This window comes from Toxorhynchites rutilus, chromosome 2, assembly GCF_029784135.1.
Source record: "Toxorhynchites rutilus septentrionalis strain SRP chromosome 2, ASM2978413v1, whole genome shotgun sequence".
NCBI lineage: Eukaryota > Metazoa > Arthropoda > Insecta > Diptera > Culicidae > Toxorhynchites > Toxorhynchites rutilus.
The window spans coordinates 229553538-229573747 of record NC_073745.1 but is presented as its reverse complement, the minus strand read 5'-3'; the positions used below and the strand labels follow the sequence as shown (position 1 = coordinate 229573747).

At 38.3% G+C, this 20210-nt stretch overlaps 1 protein-coding gene across 4 annotated transcripts in view; it reads left to right on the top strand.

The window, feature by feature from the left end:
• The window catches only part of LOC129768526 (homeobox protein orthopedia), a 133106-nt gene that overhangs the window by 41999 nt on the left and 70897 nt on the right, over positions 1-20210 (top strand). The gene's annotated exons all lie outside the window — the stretch shown is intronic.

Below are 20210 nucleotides of genomic sequence, written 5' to 3'. Positions count from 1 at the left end.
CAACTATACATTCTGGTACATGTAAGTTCATAATTCTAAGAAACATATCAAAAACTTTTTTAAATACACTCTGCAAAAAGTCACAGTAGCAATTTTTTAAAATATTTCCAGTGATGTTTGAAACGCTGCGGCTTTGTTATAAATTAACAATTCAAATAAAACATACAAAAATTTAAAACTAAAAGTTTCTCAAAGCTAGAAAGAAAACAATTCGATTTAGTTTGTTTTCCTAGACTCTAATATATATGTTTTATTTAAAACAAAAAATTATGAAATGAATAAATTGAGAAGTTTCCATTTTCCTTCAATCATTTAAAACAAATAAAAATGCTTCAACGAAAAATGATACCGTATTGAAATTGATGAGAAAAATTCAAAAAAGTTTTTTTAAACACAATACAGGTCGGACTCGATTATATGTGATTCGATTATATACAATTTTGGTCTCGATTATATACAGTTAGATTTTTTTGACGTAGAACTACGTCTTTCATTTCTATACTGGGGTGTAAGTTCAAACTTTCGCAAATGAAAGCGTTACGCCGGAGAACGAGATTTTGAGCGTTAATAGCTCCTAAACAACTGAATGAAATAGTATGATAAACACTTCATTCGAAAGATAAAATGTCTACGCGTTATATGATTGTTACTTTTTGATCCAAAAATTTGTTTCAATAGCCCTAAAATTGCTTTTAAAACAGGCTATTGAAATCACACCAATCGGTATATAAGCGAGTGCCGCTTGGAAATCAACTCAGTTATAATTGCGCAACGATTGAGGTACGATCGCTGGAATGGATGGATGTTTCCCTAACACAGACTTCAAAACCATGGAGCCAGGGGAAATTGGCATAGCAAATTAGATGCAAGCAGCGGGTACTTTTGTATTCGTTTGAGTTTCTGCAAATAGGTATTTTTCACTAACACAAACTTCAAAATCATGAAGCCTGGGGAAATCGGCATTGCAAAATAGATGCGAGCTGCGGGTACTTTTGTACTTGCTTGCGTTTCTGGAAATCGGAATGCTTCCCTAACACAGACTTCAAAACCATAGAGCCTATGGAAATCGGCATAGCAAATCAGATGCAAGCAGCGGGTACTATTCTACTCGGATTGATTATGGATTTGATATGGTATGATACGATGTAGTGGATATGATCGAAGTGGATATTTTATATTGCATATCGGAGAAATCACATTTATAAAAGCAGCGTTATAAAATTATTTGCCTACGAATCCTGCAATCGATCGTCGTTATTGGGAAGTTGGGATTGTTGAGAAGGGGGTCTTATTTTCGCGGTGTAATTCCGAGTAGGAATCCATTCCTTCTCAAGCGTTAATAATCCTGATCAGGTTCAACGATGATTCCAATTGTCGGGGTTTGGGGAGTGGGTATTTCCGAGGAGGAATCGATTCCCTCTTTGAACGTTAATAATTCTTTTCCGGCTAAACGAAGTGTGATAATCACTTTATTCGAAAGATGAAACGTCTAACATTCATATGCTTGTTACTTATTGATTGCTAAGTCGACGTTAGTTCTACGTCCACCTTGCGGTTTTATCAAAGATATAACCCACTTCCAGTTTTTTATTTTTCAAAAAAGGCTTAATTCACGAAAAAATGTTACCTTTCAACGTTTAGGTGTAATTTAAGTGGCTTTCATATGTACAGTGGAGTAAAAATCGAGATTTTTGAAGATTTTGCTTGAATTTCCACCAGGAATTGTTTATATCGATATTGCAGCCAAACTAAAATAGATAGAAGTTGGGTGTCGAAGAACAAATTGTAGCGCGATTAAGAAGCTTTAATTTAATTGATAGAAACAATCAAGTTCAATATGAATTCTTAGTTAATAATAACACATTAAAAATTACAAACTTTGAAGTTTTTCACTTCTAAAATGTTATTTATATCCACTAATTTAGATGTTTCACTACCTGTGTGTTTCATATCCTGTGCTAAATTTTCCCATCTTTCAAATGAGGCAAATTCTGTAGCGTACTTTTTAATGTAGAGCCAGTTTGAGGCAACAGAGTCCGAAAAAAAAAATCTAGAAGTCTGTCATTGTTGAAATTCGAACATATGCTTAGAAGGATTTTTTTCATCAAATATTATTCTCTATCACCTCCTGAATGAATTCGGATGTTTTATGTGAGAAAGGTATTTTATGACTTTAAGAGGGTGAATCAAAAATGAAATTCTTCTTTCATATTCAAAAAATAAAATATATATGCCCGAAAAACGATCTTTTCTTTTATTTTTGACCTGATTATATACAGTGAAAATAAATCCGAAATTGTATATAATCGAGTCCGCGCTGTATTTCGATGTTCCCAGAACTGTCTATTGATTATCTATGTGAACTTTTTTTTCTACTATCAGGGATGAGGGAATTTTTAGCTCAATCAAAAATATTTTTGTATTAACCCATTGCGGTCGGAATTATTTCTACTTGAAAAATCAGTGATGTATGACTGAGATTACATGCAGAATATTTATATCTTGTGAGACTACGAAATATGAAAAAGATTTATATATTTTACGTAAAATCCAAATAAGTATTTACTAAACAACGTGTTTTAACGTGTTGTTTTCATATAAAAAATATATATATATATATTCGTATGATATATTTCGAAACTATCCCCAAAATGCAGTTCAGGTGTTCGCATGTATCACAAAAACAATTAGTTTGGCGTCTTCCGCCTTTTATTTTTCTGTTTGAACATACAGAACAATACTCTTTGCTGCAATACATAGAGTATTCCACTAAGCCTTTCTTCAAGCTTGAGTGACAATTTTTGTTTATAATGAGTACAGTCATGTGTTATTTATAGTGGCACCGTTTGGATTCGTGAACAGATTCTCTAGACATTAAAATTCTTTTATAAAAAGTGTGAACTGATATATTGTTGCACAAAGTACAAGATTAGTATACTTCCTTGCTGTGATGGCTAATAGCAGATAAACCGCAAAGGGTTAACCTCCGGCTTATAAGTTACTGTTCAATCCGGTGACAGAAAAGAAATGGGATTGGGAGAGAAGAGCATCGTGTTTAGGCAAGAGAGCAAGCAAGCGAGAGAGCGAGATCATTATTATCACTCTGCAATTACAACTAAATGGGTTTCAAAGCGAGTACCGGCTGATAAGCCTTCGTTCTGTCCGGCGGCAGAAAAGAAATGGGATTGTGAGAGAAGAGCATAGTGTCCATTTCCTTCAGTCCGGTGGCAGAAAAGAAAAGGGATTGTGAGAGAAGAGCATAGTGTCCATTTCGTTCAGTCCCGTGGCAGAAAAGAAATGGAATTGATTGGGAGAGTACAGGGTTCAGGGTTCGTTCTGTCCGGTGGCAGAATAGAAATGGGATTGTGAGAGAAGAGCATAGTGTTCATTTCGTTCAGTCCGGTGGCAGAAAAGAAATGAGATTACGAGGGAAGAGAATAGTGTCCATTTTGTTCAGTCCGGTGGCAGAAAAGAAATGGGATTGTGAGAGAAGAGCATGATGTCCATTGGCAGAAAAGAATTCTATTTCGTTCAGTCCAGTGGCAGAAAAGAAATGGGACTACGAGGGAAGATCATAGTGCCCATTTCGTTCAGTCCGGTAGCAGAAAAGAAATGGGATTGTGAGAGAAGAGCATAGTGTCCGGTGGCAGAAAAGAAATGGGACTACGAGGGAAGATCATAGTGCCCATTTCGTTCAGTCCGGTAGCAGAATAGAAATGGGATTGTGAGAGAAGATCATAGTGCCCATTTCGTTCTGTCCGGTGGCAGAAAAGAAATGGGATTGTGGGAGAAGAGCATAGTGTTCATTTCGTTCAGACCGCTGGCAGGAAAGAAATGGAATTAGAGGAGAAGAGCATCGTATTCAGACAAACGAGCTAGCGAGAGAGCGAGAGCATTTCCTTATCACTTTGAAATTACAACTAAATAGATTTCAAAGCGAGTACCGGCTTGTAAGCCATCGTTCAGTCCTGTGGCTGAAAAGAAATGGGATTGGGAGAGAAGAAAATAGTGTCCATTTCGTTCTGTCCGGTGGCAGAAAAGAAATGGGATTGGGAGAGAAGAGCATAGTGTTCTGCCCGGTGGCAGAAAAGAAATGGGATTACGAGGGTAGAGCCTAGTGTCCATTTTGTTCAGTCCGGTGACTGAAAAGAAATGGGATTGTGAGAGAAGAGCATCGTGTTTAGGCAAGCGAGTGAGAGTTTGGAAGCGAGTACCGGCTTATAAGCCATCGTTCAGTCCTGAGGCAGAAAAGAAATGGGATTGGGAGAGAAGAGCATAATGTCCATTTCGTTCTGTCCGGTTGCAGAAAAAAATGGGATTGTGAGAGAAGAGCATAGTGTCCTTTTCGTTCAGTCCGGTGACAGAACAGAAATGGGATTGGGAGAGAAGAGCATCGTGTGCGGTGGCATCATTGCCTTATCACTTTGCAATTACAACTAAATAAATTTCAAAGCGAGTACCGGCTTGTAAGCCACCGTTCAGTCCTGTGGCAGAAAAGAAATGGAATTGGGAGCGAAGAGCATAGTGTCCGGTGTCAGAAAAGAAATGGGATTACGAGAGTAGAGCATAGTGTCCATTTCGTTCAGGCAGAAAAGAAATGGAATTAGGCGAGAAGAGCATCGTATTCAGGTAAGCGAGCGAGCGAGCGAGAGAGCGAGATCATTTCCTTATCACTTTGCAATTACAACTAAATAGATTTCAAAGCGAGCGAGCGAGAGATCGAGATCATTTGCAATTACAACTAAATGGGTTTCAAAACGAGTACCGGCTTATAAGCCACCGTCCAGTTTTGTGGCAGAAAAGAAATGGATTCGGGAGTGAGGAGAATAGTGTCCATTTCGTTTCTGTCCGGTGGCAGAAAAAAAATGGGATTACGAGGGTAGAGCATAGTGTCCATTTCGTTCTGTCCGGTGGCAGAAAAGAAATGGGATTGTGAGAGAAGAGCAAACGAGCGAGCGAGAGAGCGAGATCATTTCTTTATAACTTTGCAATTACAACTAAATAGATTTCAAAGCGAGTACCGGCTTGTAAGCCACCGTTCAGTCCTGTGGCAGAAAAGAAATGGGATTGGGAGCGAAGAGCATAGTGTCCGGTGTCAGAAAAGAAATGGGATTACGAGAGTAGAGCATAGTGTCCATTTCGTTCAGGCAGAAAAGAAATGGAATTAGGCGAGAAGAGCATCGTATTCAGGCAAGCAAGCGAGCGTGCGAGAGAACGAGATCATTTACTTATCACTTTGCAATTACAACTACCTGGGTTTCAAAGCGAGCACCGGCTTATTAGTCACCGTTCAGTCCTGTGGCAGAAAAGAAATGGGATTGTGAGTGAAGAGCATAGTGTCCATTTCGTTCTGTCCAGTGGCAGAAAAGGAATGGGATTGAGAAAGAAGAGCATAGTGTCCATTTCGTTCAGGCAGAAAAGAAATGGGATTAGGCGAGAAGAGCATCGTATTCAGGTAAGCAAGCGAGCGAGCGAGAGAGCGAGATCATTTCCTTATCACTCTGCAATTACAACTAAATGGTTTTCAAAGCGAGCACCGGCTTATAAGCCATTGTTCAGTCCTGTGGCAGAAAAGAGATGGGTTTGAGAGAGAAGAGCATAGTGTCCATTTCGTTCTGTCCGGTGGCAGAAAAGAAATGGGATTGGGAGAGAAGAGTATAGTGTCCATTTCGTTCTGTCCGGTGGGAGAAAAGAAATTGTGTTTAGGAGGGAAGAGCATCGTGTTTAGGCAGGTGAGCGAGAGAGCGAGACCATTTCCTTATCACTTTGCAATTACAACTAAATGTGTTTCAAAGCGAGTACCGGCTTATAATCCACTGTTCAGTCCTGTGGCAGAAAAGAAATGGGATTGGGAGAGAAGAGCATAGTGTCCATTTCGTTCTGTCCGGTGGCAGAAAAGAAAGGGGATTACGAGGGAATTGCATAGTGTCCATTTCGTTCAGCCCGGTGGCAGTGAAGAAATGGTATTGTGAGAGAAGAGCATTGTGTTTAGGCAAGCGAGAGAGCGACATCATTTCCTTATCACTTTGCAATTACAACTAAATGGGTTTCAAAGCGGCATAGCGGCAAAGCGGCAAAACAGCTACCGGCTTATAAGCCACCGTTCTGTCCTGTGGCAGAAAAGAAATGGGATGCGTTACCAAGTAAATTTCTATCAGGATTTCAAACAGATTACAACTTTTTTCTCAAAGTACATGATTACGCTAATAGGACTACAGATCGGACTCGATTATATATAGTCGATCATTTTTTTTCAACAATTATTTTCAAATCCTATACATAATCGAATCTCAAGAAAACAATTTTTTCATTAATGTATGAATGTCAAACATTAATAGAAAAATAGCTTTTCTGTGATTCGATTATGTAATGAATACGAAAATTAACGTTGAAAGTGAAATTGCGATTAGATATAATCGAGTCCGACATGTATTGGGAGTAATTATAGATTTTCCTGAAGCATTAAATCGTGTGTCCCATAAATAGCTGTTAACTGATGAATTTTACTTTTCCCGAAATTAGATTGGACTAGTCCAATCATATTTATTTTACAGATATCAATTTGTGTACTCTCGCTCTATGTGTACAAAAATATCTCATTCTTCATAAACATAATGTTGGGTGCACCGTTTCATTTCAAACCCTCGTTGTTTATACTTCGAAGTCCAAATGCATGTTCGATTGTTGGCGCAAAAAAAAACATTGAATTCAATAAAAAAAAAGTTGAGGGGTTGTGCTCTAGACATGACCGCATAGTTGACGTTGCAGTAATTGCGTTGCGTTTAAAATTTATACACTTATTCCACCCGAAAGATGGGTTACAGTCAATAAAAAGCAAATAAATATTAATTTAAGGTATTGGGTAAATATATCCATTTTTTATAATAATATTATATATCGCAATTGATTTATTCAAAGAAACGTAAGGCAAACGAATAATTTTCTTTAATGAACCCATGAATTGGTCGTTTTACTAGTTTTGGAAAGTCTCTGTTCCGCTCCGATTAGTCGCAGACAATGAACCCCAATGTCTTGGGGGACAACATTCGCTCTGATATACAACCTCTATTGTCGCAAAAAGTGATCGAATGTTAAAGTTACCGATTGAACTCCGTTCGAGCCAGTCGAGATAGACATATACCGGTAGTCATATTAAAATTAAAATGGCAAATAATTATTTTCGAATAAAGCCAAATTTGCAATTAACACCATTTATCGGTGGTTTCTTTCAGTTTAAAGTTGTATGTATCCATAAAAACGCCATGGCGCTACAAACTCATATTTTATACACTATAGATTTCATGACGTGACAGTTTTCTGAATCCAGTTTTCAGCGCAAAGTGCATAGTAACATCACAAAATACATGTCGATATCCAAGTGTGTTTTGAAAAACAGAAGACACAGAAAGATTCGGATATTGTTAAAAAACATCATAAACCATTGTTTACTTGCACGTTTCGAAACGGGTCAGGCTAAACCACTTTAATGTTTAACAATCAGAAATCGCCATAAACGGACCCAGCTAATTAATGTTTTTTGTAAAAAATGTAAAAATTCCCAATTTAACAATGCCTTCGATTTTTATACATTATTTGATTTACACATAAAATATTCAAGAACGTGTTTGCGTCGGGCCGCCAACGCCGAAATGAACCTATGGAACCAAAAATCATGTGTTTGAGTAAAATATTTCATCGCTTTGAAAGCTAGACACAGTATCGATTTGTGCCGTGCTAATCATGGGCAATGGTTCGGTGTGCTAGCATAATTTATTCATCACTTACATACAGCTATTCCAGCCAGCTCTTGCGACTGCCCTTCTGGTCTTTTCGTTTGGACAAACAGTGACCATTCTGTAACCACCAGTCTGCCATAAGTCGAAACCAAAAACAAACACCTGCACACGTACACAGGCACACACAGACACCACGTGATCTATCTCCAGATCTAATGAAAGATGCTAAAAGCATAATATCAACCGGTGACTCGAAATGTACTGTCATGTACATCAGTGGCGGGGGCAGCCATCCCTTCAAGGTAGTGGTCATCTCGGTCATCTACTAAACGTAGGAATTGCTCACTTCTTCCAGAGCAAATCAATTTGTGGTCTCCAGTGTAAGATTTCTTGTGTCCGGAATTGACCGGCCATTTGTAGGACTGGTGTTGGCGGTGCGGCGACACGTGTCATTGCGGATTTATGGGTAAGATTTGAGAAGTATCCGTATTTCACAAGACAGTTATTAGCCCATTGTTTGTGGAAGATGACATGAGTTTGAGAAACTGGGCTTTTCCTGGGATGGAAAAGGATTACAAGAAAACAGTCATACATCATGTTTATGCAAATAGAAGGCGTAAATTTGTGGTGGGGAATTTGAGGCAACCGTTCCATGTTAATTTATTCTATCGGTGATTAGAGGGTGATGTTTTATTGTCATGCCTCCGATTCAGAGGGAATAGATTGATTCCAAAAACAGGTCTGTGCAATGTAATCCCCCTTCAATGGACAATCCTAGATGAAATGTGAAATTAATCCCAAACTATTTACACATCCTCTGCAAAAATTATGTTCTCAATTAAGCCCGCTACATACTCCCACGCATGCTATTAACTGTCTACCAAAACGACTACTGACCCGGGAAATGACCACCAACCGCACGGAAAGCAATCAAATCATCAAACAGAATGTTCACAGCGTCGACCACTCGCTACGCCCTCATCGTTTCCTAATTGCGGCTCCCTACCGAAAAAAGCATCTCATCTCCGACTATACCAGCTATACGCGAGCAATCAACGCGTCGAAAGAAAGCAAGCTCGTAAAATCATAATGACATCATAAAAATCGAATCACAAAAATCCCTTCTCACCCCTCGCGAGGCACGAGGCCCCTCCTCCGTAACCTTCGCATTGCGTCATAAAGCCAATTCCAATAGGTGTCCCCCCTCGGGGGTCGGATTTTCCGAAACGATCGATTCAAACGACGACACTTTCTCGGAACATAACGGAGATTTTATCCCATCTACGTGGAAAGTGAAAACATAAGATTCGGAATGGGTGCTTCCCGAAGCGGCTGAGAAGGTGCACCATTTTCATATGCGGATAAAGTTTGCTCATAAAGGACCAATTGTGTGCACAGCAGGATTTTCCCACCAGCAGCCGGGGAATTAGCTGGTGCACCACATATTACGGTAAGTCTCATAAAAGGCAAACTACAACTAATTGTACGGTTCATTACGCAGCCGGTGGAGAAAGAGATCTGTAGGAAGAGTTAAGGCAATCTTTCCCACCGCGTGGACGCAACAAAAGGAGAACCTCAACCGATAATTAGGTTGATTGGAAAAGTTCATCCTTGCAGGAAGCCTCCCCGGGAGCTAGGAGGCTGCAAGCATATCTGCACATGATCCAGTTAAAGCTTTAGCTAAATAACCTTGGAACCCGAGCAGGATTTTTCGGCAGTACGTGCATTTTGCGGATGGATAAAATCAAGAAGCAAGAGATTGGGAGGATAAATTGGGTATAAAAGAAGGGCACCTCGGTAAAACTGTCTGCAGTCGGCAGTTTAGGTGTGAAGACGTGACCCGGATGTAAATCAGAGGATGAAAAAGTTTTTCAGAGATTGATTTATGTACATAAAATGGCTCCAATTTCGAGCGAAAGTAAGTGGTATTTTGGATGCAAAAAACTCGAAACCAATAACGTCCTCAGACACTTTGCGAATCGATTGTTTTTAGGAAATCATGCGGTCTAATCAAAACAACTGTTTTATTCTCACATTACTGCGGAGACTAATACACTTTAAAGTGCAATATTTAGAAAGAGCTCAAGCAAATTATTTTCTCTTAACTCACTCACAAATATGTGATTGAGATATATCATCTCCCTACCTTTTCTCTCTGCCTTCTCCTATTCATTTTACACTCAACCACAAAAAAATAGAGATACAGAATGTAGGATCGAAATTTGTAAGGGATTTTTGACATGTTGTAGGTATAGTATAGGTATAGTATAGTGAATAACAATATCGGGAAGAAATAAAAAATCTATTTCTTTCTATTTTTTTCAAAGGTTGTGCGGACTAACACAATTTTTGCTAATCCACTCAATAGCAAATCCGATCACTCCTCATCTACAAACTTATGTCAACAAAAGTGAATCGTTCATTCGCTGAATACGCATAGCATTTTGACCTTCTGGTACAATTAGATCCTAAAATTTACTCCAATTCATGATCGATCGGGTTAATAAAACGGCTTAACGTATCAATATGAAACGTTCGCAAGGGTTACACTAGTCTAAAAATGTTTCTGCTAACATTTGAACTTACTGCAATGTTTTCAAAATTACAGAAAATTTTTTGAAATCTATGAACAAAAAAAATTTTTTTTTCGTAAAACCAACAAAATGAACTTCAATTTATTTGAGGGTTTGAAACTGCCTTTCGTCTTGCGGTGCGATCGTTGTTTATTGAATTATTCATCATCAAAGACGGACTGCAAACAGAAATATCTCTGGATAGAAAGGTCCCACTGGAACGTTCTATGAATCAAATAAAATCTGATTGATAAGGTTAATTTGATTCGCTGTTATGTTGATTGGCAAAAATATGTGTCAGTCCACAAAATCCGATATTGCTGTCCATTACATCTACACATACTAAGATAAAAGTAAGATGTTTCTAATAAATGAAACGTAGAAAGTTCTAATAAATGGAAGTTGTATTTTCTCCGACTTACACTGTGGTCACGCGTATTCTAAAGCTTGCATTCAAGGCATTTTATTCGGCATAGAAATCTCAACGAAGTACTAATAAAAATAACCATTTAAGAAGAAGATATCCCATCTAATGCGTTGATATTTCACGAAGTTACAGGTCAAAAATCACTTGAAAATTGCGACTTTGAACTCTGTTCCTCTGATTTTTTTGCCTAGTGTACATTACTAGATTAAGAAAAAGCCGAAATTGGATCTATTTCGTTGAAAACTCACCAAATAGCATAAAAATGGATGCTTTTGAATCTGATGCCAAGGCCGAATAGATAATGTGCATAGATAATGTTCTCAATTTGGTGGTAATTTTCATCCGAAAGAGTCTGGTGAAACCGGAATCAATTATATTTCTACGGATTTATCAGACTTTTTGAAACTAAAAATCTGGATTTCTTGGACTTCACACAGAATTTAGAGAATTTAGTTGCCTGTTACACTCGAACACAAGAGTCGCATTGACAGTTATACAATTTTTGAGTTGTTGCTTTTTAACGTAGGGCTTTGCCTATTCTGAGGGTGCAAAATCAGGCAACATGTCACTTTTTCATGAAATAGTTTAACTTGATTTTGTTTCTGCTGTGAAAGAATTTTGATGGTTTACATACCAATCCAATAAAAAAAAATTATCGCATTTTCCCATATATTTATTCTATGCTTTTATGTGCTCCCCTAATAGCGGGGTCAATAACGAGCATCTAACGGAGCAACAAGGTACAATTTGAAAGGGTTTTTTCAGTGCTAGAGACGAATGAACTGGAAAGTTTAAAGCCTCTCTAATACATATAAGGAAGGAAGTATGGCACAATCAGAAATACCAGATCTACGAAAAAAATTCGTAGATACATCTTACTACAGTCATATCTTTTTTGTACGTGCAATTATTTGGTGGAATCTGTTTCCGACTGACATAAATCTATTCATTCTTTGCCAAGAATCCGTCATAGGTGTAAGTGTAAGTGTATCGGCTGGCTGAATGAAAGGAATTAGCAAAGATTCAAATTAATTTTGGAGTGTTGAAAATGGGCAACATGCTTGATAGAGTTTAGGTGATTTTTTTATTATTTAAAGCTGGATCGTTTTCAATAGAATGTGGTATGAGCAACAATGTATCCGAGTTTAGAATATTTAAAAGGGTGAATCCTTACTCTACAAGTATAAATTAATGAGTAAATGAAAATTATAATAAATAAATATACGAATTCGATTGGTTTTCATAGAAAATTAGATCTGTGAAAAAAAATGCAGAAAAAAAAAATTACGGTTTTATAGGGATTTTTATATTTGATATGTCGTGGTGTTTCAGAACTGAACAGAACATAGTAAAATTCACCTCTACTTATACTAACGTACCTTGTCACAACCAAAAAAGCTGTTTTATTTTTATTTTCATTTTACTTTATCTTTAAAAGTATGTCTCAAAAGCTGTAATAAGCTGTTGGAGCATGACCTATTCCTGAGGACATTGCGTCAATCAATGTTGTGCCAAAACTCATTTGACCTGAATTCCGAAAGCATTCGAAAATCTAGAACATCTTACAAAAAAAGGCTATTTTTATATCCTATTTTTCTTTACTTTAACTCGCTGTTTGAAACCAGCGATTCGATTCACACGCTCAGGCCTATCTACATTCAAGTCAGCATAAAATTATGTCTCAGTTTCAAAAAACCTCCCGCTAAAGTGAACCGTCAAACTGCACTCAGGCAATGAGGCCTTTTGTATCACCGTTCGATAGAGTAAAGTTAGTTGTGCTTTGACCACTACGAGAGTAACTTTGTTTTCTTGGGGATGGGTAACGAGAAGTCTAAGTCCCCCCAGGAGGAGATTTTCTTTTATTTTATTTATTTATTAACAGATAAATTAACTACCTCAATGACGTAAAAATTTCAACTTACACTACACATATTAATTCTGTATTAGCATCTGAAGACACGGCACATCTTTCGCATGGGCTTGTTGAATCCGTATTATCTTGTGGATAATTATATGGAGGAGTTTCTTTGTAATATCAAATCAACTAGTAAGCAAGTTAAAAACAAAAAACGGTCCGGTTGTACCACTGGCATAGATTGTTTATCAAAAGAACAAGTAAGGGCATTATCTAAACGCTAAATATTCCATGGCATGTCAAGAGAATTTCCAATCCGGGAAGACACTTGACCGATCGGGAATCGAACTCAATGCCTATATCAGCATTAGCCATGAATTTACAAGGGATTTCCCGCTTTACTAGATTCCCGAGAACGATCTACTAACGCGATCGCTTTCGAGTCCAGACAGCTGAGCAACCCCGAGCCTAATTCTAGCCGACACTTCAGGCCCAGTAACTCTCCCAAGGCATGTCAAGAGAATTTCCAACCCGGGAAGACCCTTGACCGATCAGGAATTGAACCTAATACCTATGTCAGTACCAGCCTTGAATTTACAAAGGAAATCCCGCTTTACTGGATACCCGACAACGATCTGTTATTCGTTTTCGAGACCAGACAGCTGAGCAAACCTAAGCCTAATTCCAGCCGATACTTCAGGCCCTTCATTCAATCTGGGGTATAATCGCGTCAATCTGAATCTGCAATGAGATCTGCCACAACACAGAAAGATCTCGTCAATCATCTGTCAAAAGGATAAATTTACAAGTATTCCGGTTGAGCTATCCCTAGCTTCTTTTCAGTTTCCACTTTCAATCCCTTGGAATGGATCGATCTTATTAAACAAAACAAAAACAAAGAAAAAATCACTTTTGCCAATGTTCAATTTCAAATTTTACTATGCCGGTTCACACGCGCGATGCTCAAACTCTTGTAAACTTCACAATTATTTTTAAACTAATCTAATAACTAAAATTATTAAAAATTGAAGCAAAAAATAAAAAAAACAACATACCATCATCATCATAGTCTGAAGATAAAAAAAACACACACACATGCACCTACACCTAAAACAGTACTCTATTCATTACATAATAATGATGACGGTCCCATTTTATTTTCCTACAACGATTTGAGCTGGACGAATTTTCTTTGATAACTATATATATGGATTTCTTTTATAATACAAACAAAACCAGTATATTAGTTAAGAGCATAGACATAGATTGTCACTCGAAAGAGCAAGTAAAGGCATTATATGAACGCTAGATATTCCAAGGCATGTCAAGAGAATTTCCAATCCGGGAAGACCCTTGACCGATCAGGAATCGAACCTAATACCTATATCCATACCAGCTTTGAATTTACAAAGGAAATCCCGCTTTACTGGATACCCGACAACGATGTCGGGTATCCAGTAAACGATGTTAATCGTTTTCGAGACCAGACAGCTGAGCAAACCTAAGCCTAATTCCAGCCGATACTTCAGGCCCTTCATTCAAACTGGGGTATAATCGCTTCAATCTGAATCTGCAATGAGATCTGCCACAACACAGAAAGATCTCGTCAATTATCTGTAAAAAAGATGAATTTACAAGAATTCCGGTTGAGCTATCCCTAGCTTGTTCGCAATTTCCACTTTCAATCTCTTAGAATATGATTTTCTTAAAAACAGAACCATTTTTTTTAGCCAATGCTCAATTTTAAGCTTCTCTATGCCGTTTCACGTGCACGATGCTCAAACTGTTGTAGACTACTCGAAATGTATAAAAAAAAAATTAATTAAAAACGAGTACAAACAAATAAAATACCACCATCATCATAGTCTAATGATAAAAAAGACAAAAGCACAAAAAAAATTAATCCGTTATAGCTTCGTCATCTTACATACTAACATTGATTACACCCCAGGTCAAAAATTTAAATCATGCTTCAAATACTCTTTACAAATACTACGAAACATTCGAAGGCTTGTTGCTGTCTTTGCCTCATTGGGTAAGGTATTATACAGTCGATATCCCTTATAAAAAATTGAATTTTGGGTACACGACATTCGGAAGTTCATGGTTCTGAGGTCGCTTGCTTGTCTTGTATTATATCGATGCATGTCTCTTCCATACATTATAGTGTTTCGTAGGTAATTCGGCGTCATATTATTAGTCATTTTGTATATAAACGTGAGCGTGCAATATTTAATACGCTGACTGACTGACATCCATTGTAGGCATTCTAGCATGAATCTCCGCGGAGTTCGTCGATCACATCTCAATATCAGGCGCATAGCCTTGTTTTGCAACATTTGCATTCTTTGCATCTGTCTCTTATTTGCAAGAAATAGTACAGATGCACAATAATCAAAATGTGGAGCGATCAGCGCTTTGTAGATCGTTATTTTGCTTTCAAAAGTCAAGAAACGGTTTATTCTACAAAGCACTCCATATTTTTGAGCTGCCTTCTTTATAGTATAATTAATGTTCTCTTCAAAAAGCAGCGTTTCGTCTAGAATAACGCCAAGATATTTGATTGATGATAGTCTTCTACGGGTTGTCCATCTATACTTATACTTAGATCGCCACTATCAAGACTGCGTGTCGATACTACCATGTATTTCGTTTTACTTATATTTAATTTCAATTTTTTCCATTTTAACCAGTTATCTAAGTTTTGTAGTTCAAAATTCATTTTTCTGTAACAGTCTTGCAATGTATCTGCCACAACAAATATCGCTGTGTCGTCAGCGAACAAATTCACGTCGCTGTCATTTAACACCTGTTTGATGTCATTGATATAAAGCAAGAAAAGTAACGGCCCCAGAACACTTCCTTGAGGCACACCCAGATTCACTGATCCCGCCGATGATTTACTGTCCCTATAAATAGTGATTTGTGTTCGCCCGCTTAAGTAGCTTTCAAACCACGTCAATACAGGTCCAGTTACATCATAACTGGAAAGTAGCTTTATCAATTTACACCGGTCTACTGTCTCGAAGGCCCTTTTCAAATCAATAAATACCGTCAAAATAACTATCTTCTCCTCTATAGCCTGTTTCCATTTTAGAAGCAACAAATTAAGAGCCGTTTCACAAGAGTGGTTTTTCCTAAATCCAGACTGTTCATCTACCAGTATTTCATTTTCCGTTATATGTTCCAGAAGTTGATCTTTGACAACGATTTCTAGGATTTTTTCGTACATTGGTAATATATTAACTGGTCTACGGTCTTCTGGTTTGGTCGATTTCGGATTTTTTGGAATCGGTATGACAACGGATTTTGTCCAACTATGTGGGCATTCACCTCGAATCATCGACTCATTTACTATATATAGTAGATTCTCTTTGATTAAATCAAATGCATCTACTAATACCGTTTTATTGATATCGTCAACACCCGCACAGTTTCTTAAATCCATCACAACCTTTCTCAGTGTTTCCATACTGATGGTTCTAAAGCATCTCCATTGTGAAGACAAACTAGGAAAAGCAAGATTTAGTCCACACTCCACACTTGACGTGAAAAATTTGTTCAATTTTTCAGCTGTTATGAAATTACATTCTGTATTACCGTCAAATTCAATGTCGATATCTTTACTTCCGCATGGATTACACAAATCTTTTATTTTTTTCCACAGCTTCTTTGGATCATGTTGAACTGCCATTATTTCACTTTGAATTAATTTATTTTTGGAATTCTTTAGTTCACGTACATAAATATTTCTCCATACTTTGTACATGTTCCAATATTTAATACTGTTTGTACGTTTAGCTATTATTAGGTAATGATTCCGTTTTCTTCTGATGGAAGTTAGCGTAGTGGTATACCAGGCTTTGTCTCCGCTCTGTCTTTGTGCTGGAATGCCCGATCCTCTAGGGGTCAATATCTTTTTCATTGAAGAGCAAAGTGCTTCCTCCAGATTTTTTGCAACATCATGAAGAGAGGAGTGTTCTCCAATCGGCATTATTTTGTTCTGTAAAACAGATTCCAATTTGCGTTTCGAATAATTGTTCCAGCACTTATATAACTTGTCCTTTATTTCGATAAACTCAACATCAGAGAAGTTATAGATCATACCAATTGTTTCATGATCCGAGATTTTGCTGTCATGAAGAATCTCGACAGCTAAACAACAAAGTGCAGTCGACGTTTCCTTGAAGCAGGTCCACAGTGCCATGCCACCGCGATGTTACGTCTCGCCTCAAGTCGTTCCAGATCTATTAGCATACAGCGCCTTTCATAGCTGGGTAGATTGTTAGTGTCATACAAAGGAAGACGTCTCAGAGCAAAACGGATAAACTTTCGTTGAATTGCTTCGATGCGGCTCAACTCGTTTTGGTAGTACGGGCACCACACTACAGCTGAATATTCCAGTAAGTGTCGAACCAAGGAGCAGTACAAAGCCTTTAGACAATATACGTCCTTGAATTCTTTGGGGAAGCGGAACATGAACCCGAGTTGAGATGAAGCTTTTGACACCACGTAGGTCCACGGTCCACGTGGTCCTTGAATGTAAGCTTGGAGTCAAGTAGTAATCCAAGATCCTTGACCGTCGTTTCCCGTTTCAAGTCCTGCAGGACACAGCTATGTGGAATTAATGCACGTTGTCTGCCGAATGAAATTATGGAGCATTTCGATGCATTGAGTGACATACGGTTTAATTGGCCCCACTCGACGAAAGCTTCCAACTGTTGCTGTAGAAAAAGGCATCGCTTGGTCTCCGTATCACGAGATACAGCTTGAGGTCGTCGGCGTACGACAACTTAAGGCATTTCAGATAGTGGTTGACGTCGTTCATATATAGCAGAAACAGGAATGGCCCTAGATGTCTGCCTTGAGGAACGCCAGATGTCGCGGGGAAGGGAGGAGAAAAACATAGTCCCCAATTTTGGCAGACATGCTTCGACCAGTCAAATAGGAAGATAGCCAAGCGAGCAGGTCGTTGTGAACGCCCAACCTGTCATATTTCGCCAAAGCAATGTCGTGATTTATTTTATCGAATGCTGCAGAGCGGTCTGTATATGCTATATATACTTGATGGCCTTGTTCAAGTTCACGGATGATGAAAGAAGTGAACCAAATTGGTAGTCGTTGAGAGCTTTGGATGAAACCATGCAGGTCTACCGAAATGCAGTGGACAAAGTTTTGAACCAATCTTTCGAAAATAATTAGCTCTAGAAGTTTCGACTTAACACTCGAAACGGCTATTCCACGATAGCTAGATACAGTCCTTTTGCAACCCTTCTTATGAATTAAAAAAACGTAGGATTGCTTCCAGCAGGATGAGAAATACCCCGACCTCATGGGAAGATTGAAGGCGTTGGCTAGAGGTGTTGCTAGAGCAGGCTGAGATCCCGGCTGAGATAACCATTTCTCTGGTAATAGAAAACGATCCACTTGTGAAGGCCGCGAAAGGAACGATGCAAGAAGCAGTTTGCGAAATAATTTTGCATTATCCGTGATGGTGGCAGCTTCCACTACCAGGGCCCGAAATCTTCGAAGGTGAAAAATGAGGACCGACTCCACTCTCAGCAGCTTCGCTTCGACTAGAACTGCTTCGGCAGTCGCCGCCAACAAAATGTGACTTGACTAGAAAATGAATTGACTAGCTAGTTGACTAGCGAGGATGACTGGTGACTTAGTTCAGTCAGTTGTTATTTTAACTGACACTAATGAATGCAAATCTGCCTCTTCATTTAACTGACTTCAATCCACACTTCCAATTCCCCCTGACAATAAAGCCGGGTTCAGACGGTACGGGTAAGCATACGAGTCGGTCTAGTCAGTTACCGCAGTGCAGCTACTCACACCGTGTGAACACATCATGCCAGTTAGTGTCATGTGTGATCCGACGTGCGAGCTACTTCAAAGTTTTTTGAATCTACACGCACTCGCATCCCTCAAAACGTCAAAAACAGAATTTAGCGCTCGAATCAGAGATACCAAATGTAAAGAAATGTCTCTATTTTTAAGATATTTGAATAAATGCGAAGATATTTATAGACTCGAAAATTATTGGAAAAACAAATAAAACCCTGGTTCCAGTTTCTAAACGATATCGTTGTTTTTTTGTTTTGCACGCTCTGGGGCCACGTTTTCTTCTTGAAATAGTTTTCTTGAGAATCTAAATATAAAAACATTATCGGCCACAATTTTCTTTTAAAATTCCCTGACAACTTGCAAAATAAGTATTGTTCTAAGGTACAGAATACATATTCGATTTAAAAAAGTAGATTTTCATTCATTATTTTAGTTTTTGACGCGGGTTTATTCCTCCTGCAAATATTCTATCATTTTCATTTCACAAATTGGTACACGAAGCTGCTGCCAAGGCGAAATAAATCAAATTTTGAAAAATCTTTTAGACTGCCATTTATAACATCACATACTTTCGGAATTATTCTAGCTATGGATGCTTTCTAGATTCTGAAAAATATTGACAATATTCCGAACGATATTTCTGAAGAAAGGCACATCAATGTCATTTCTAGGATCACTCTTGCAGGTATAGCATCCCTCATGAGTGGCGTTGCATTTGTGGAGCAATTGAATCCAACAGTTTTTTCACGTTTTCAGGTGTTATTCTCACCATTGTTCTGTACTCTCGGGGATCATCATCGTAGAGTTCATTAAATATAGTATTTGTTGCTCCTTTTCTTTGCATCCAATTCCTTGCCTGGTTCACCTGGCATCTCTGTTAAACCCGTGCCGTACTATCTAGTTTCTCGCCAGCAGCTCACATTGTGTGAACGGACAAGGCGAGTCAACCAATTGTCAAGTGAGTCCACCGGGTCAGTAGCTGCTCATTGTCAAGTCAGCTACTAGCAACGTCTAAATGGGCCTTAATTCATACCCGCGTACACAATATTATTCTTACGTCCATATAAAGAGGAACGAAATTATGATTTCTGATGCAAAAAAGAAGTTACCCCATCAATGGACGGTTTATTGTCTACCCCAAGACGGGTCTATGGTACTAGGTGAGGCCGTGTCGTCACTAAGTTGGTTAGGGGAGCGGTATATGAAAACAGTACGGAAGAAAGCAGAAGGGGAATTATTTGTTTGTAGCGTGAATGAGACAGACTGATCACGAGCGAGCTTCGGCACTAGCTGTTTACAAACAAAACACAGTAGACTTCCAAGATGGCTGAAGAGTGGTTTTAGCAAGTTGGCCCACCTTAGGATATACTTCTAGGCGCCTTGGTCTACCCATCATGAACTCAAACCAACGAACTTAGACATTTATCAAGTATGCTATAAAGGTCCTCGCGTTAGTATTAGTTAGTATTAAGCGTGCAAAATAGCACAAGGTGTCGACGTCTGGTGGTGACTTCAAATTAGGGCCATCATTTGGGTTCCAAACTCGTTAGTGTAATCTCTATCAGATTAAAAGACACGAAGCCGGTTTTTAAATTTTAAAATTTGAATGAAAATTTTTACATCATGTTATTTAATTACTTGAAACACGTATTTCTGACTTTTATTCAACCATATGGCTATACAATTCCAACATTGTTACATTGTTATTGATTGTTTCCGAAGAGCTGCCATTTTCCGTTTCTTCAGACGCATAATCTCCAAAATCAGCA